This window comes from Etheostoma spectabile, unplaced genomic scaffold (genome assembly GCF_008692095.1).
Source record: "Etheostoma spectabile isolate EspeVRDwgs_2016 unplaced genomic scaffold, UIUC_Espe_1.0 scaffold00003495, whole genome shotgun sequence".
In the NCBI taxonomy this organism is placed as follows: domain Eukaryota; kingdom Metazoa; phylum Chordata; class Actinopteri; order Perciformes; family Percidae; genus Etheostoma; species Etheostoma spectabile.
Window position 1 is genome coordinate 1 of NW_022603036.1, and position 3,097 is coordinate 3,097.

The following is a 3,097-nucleotide window of genomic DNA, read 5'->3' on the forward strand; positions in this document are numbered from 1 at the left end:
GATCAGTTGACATGGTGGTAATGACTGCTCCCTTCAGCCTTCACTGCTCTGAACTTCCAATCATCCTCCCGTGCTATAACAGACCAGGCATATATGTTGCCATCTGAAGACGTCAGCAGTGTGGCCTGTGTGAACTTTACCTCCCTGGTCTTCAGACATATGATAAGAGGTATGTTAATCACATCATGTCATTCCCATTCAGGGATTTACTTTTTAGAGGTCTTTTCCCAGTGCCTCTGACATGCTTTGGACTCTTGTCACCAAGCAGACTCCCTGTCTGGCCCTGAGTGGTTTTGTCTGCCATTTTGTCCGAGGGCTGTTGCTGCCATTGAGCCAGTAGAGAACTTCGCCACTGGCGGCCTCCCAGATGACAATATTTCCATAGCTGGAGGCAGTAACCAGTGTGTTTTCATGGACATCCATTGAGCAAATGTCATCTAAATAATAATGCTTCAAAAATCTGTTGTCATATCCGTGTATGTCCAGGTCATAAATGATCTTGGAGTTCTTTCCCGACACAACACCCTATTGTCTACACAGACGATACCTGTCACCTCCCTTTGTACGGTAACAGGAAGAATGGCAAGCTCTGTTCCGTTGTTGAAGTTCCAAAGTTTAACTTTCCATCCTGGGAAATTGTGATCAGTCTGCGCTTTAGTCCATCAAATGAAATAGCAACATGCCCCACGTACTGATCTGGAGTCACCTTGAACTGCATGGCGGCCGTTCCTGTTAAGATATCCCACACTGTCACCACGCCATTTTGGCAAACAGAGACAACCTGTTTGAAAATGTTGTGATAGAGAGCACAGCACAGGGGCTTTGTCATGCGATGTAATGCATTTTTAAACACATCAGTTCCTCTTCCAAGATATTTGCCAATATCTGTGTTAGCTAGGACTAACTCATTGTTGTGTGTGTTGTAACACACACTGGAGATAGGACTCTGCATCATTTCTTTTATCTTGAAGCTTTGCAAACAGATCATTGCATCCTCTGACCAAACACATATATGGTGTTCCAGCGATAAACTAACAAAAACTTTTTCCTGGGATTTAACATTATATGGGTGATGGGTTTGGCATGTCCCTTTAATTCCTGGATGCATGACACTGTTTTATGGGGAAACCACGTCCTCAGTAGGGCGTCCGTCCCCCGGTCAGCAGATACCCAGAGGAAGTGGAGTATTCTACACAGGTGAAGAAGTCCACATCTCCTCTGCTCTTAAAGACTGTTGTAGACATTTTGGTTGCGGATGTCTTGGGTAGAGAAGCAAGGACCATTGTCTTGGATGAACTACCGCAGATGGCAAATGAGCTAAGTGATGGAAAGTATTGAATCTGACTGCAAATGTCATTAAAGATGTTGACCTTCACACATAGAAAGTCTTTAGAGGGGTTTTTTAACAGGGTAGAAACATAAACAGTTGGGTACTTTTGCAGAGAGATTTTCTCATATGCATCTCTGAAGAAGAGGCCGTTTTCACATATGTTGTTGAGACAAACACAGACAAAAAACCTTTTACATCGCCAAAGGAAAACACTGCTTTAGTGCCATTGGACCAGTAGTTCATGGTATTCACTATGTTGTCCTCTACTATTAAAGAGTGGCTGGTTGAAAACAACTTAGGGAATTCATTGCAGCGATAGAATATTAGTTCCCTGTCAGAAGTGGAGATAGCCAGTTGCTTGAGTTCACTGATGTAGACCATGTCATTAACGTGCATTTTCTTGTTGTGTGAAAAAGGAAGTGTGTTTTCCTTTTTGTATAATTGAATTGGGTATGAGGTGTCAAAGCTGTCAGGCCAGAAGTTGAGGATACCATTCGAGGTGATGGAGAGGTATTGACCTTTTTGGTAAGTGCTGGTTTGTCCTAATAAAACCTCTGAACCATGGTCAGGTTTCCTGTCATTCTCGAAGGGACGGTGAATCAGACGAACAATCAATCTATGTTGATCCACCGATATCATTTTTAGGTTTAGGAAAGATTTGATTTTTAAAAGCCATATTTTGTGATGCCTTGTTTTTGTTCACCAGGTAGTCTGTTAACTCCCCGAGGTCCACACCTCCATCTCCATTTGTGTCAATCTTCATGTGGAGGGCAATGAGATCTTCTTCATCCATAGTAGGGAATAACTGCTTCAGTCCTTCACAGAATTCTTCAATGTCCAATCGTCCATCTCCATCAGAATCCGCCTCATGAAATAGCGTTACAATCTCTTGCACATTTTCAGCAGTAAACATTTTGTCCGTCTTTGTAAGTTCACTTCTAGAATCCATTTTAGCGTTCTCAGTTAGGTCCTCCGACCGAATTAACCAGTTAATAGAGTTGCTTAAGAATTAAAATGTCAACCCTTAAGATGTCAATCCTGGTTTAGTTTGAATGATAACAATGCAATTGTGCTGAGAGTTTAGCAGTCTGGAGCAATGAATAGAATTCTAGTTCTATGTTCTGGAGTGCTGAAACTTGAGCTGCAAGTTCTCACAATTGTGTGTAACGTTCTGTGTCTGCGTACCAAATGTGCAATGGATCGAAGATACTGACCTAAGTAAAAGATAGTGACCTCAGTAAAAGATCAACGCATTCTTCACATGAAAGCCAATGATGATGTCATATTTTGTTATGAAGTGAATGATTTAAAAAAAAACTTTATTTAACAATTTATAACATACAAATACAGAAATTAGTAATTGACTGCAACTTTTGAATACAATTGAATACAACTTATCTCATTGCATCTCTAAAAGCAGATAACAATTCAACATTCACAGCTTTAAATCAAAGAAATATTTTTTTTTGCTCATGTCACATTATTACTCACTGTGAGCTCATTTTTCACTCCATATGCAAGTCTGGTATCTAACATTACCAAACACAACCATGGCCAGGAATATCTCCTAAATGTCTGTTGAACAGTATAACACAGTTATATTGGCATAAAACATAAAAATGATACACGTTAGTTAATGGTATTTGATTATTTATTAAAACAAAATATAGAAAAAAAACATTTTACAATTTCTTTTTTCACCTTCTTTCTAGGGTAAGTGTTTTTTCTTTGGCGATCTTTTAAACAAAACAGGCTTTTTTCAAAGCC

General features: G+C 39.8%; 1 pseudogene; it reads right to left on the reverse strand.

The window, feature by feature from the left end:
• Positions 1-7: 7 nt before the first annotated feature.
• LOC116676605 (WD repeat-containing protein 64-like) lies at positions 8-2,519 on the reverse strand (annotated as a pseudogene).
• Between the last annotated feature and the right edge of the window lie 578 nt (positions 2,520-3,097).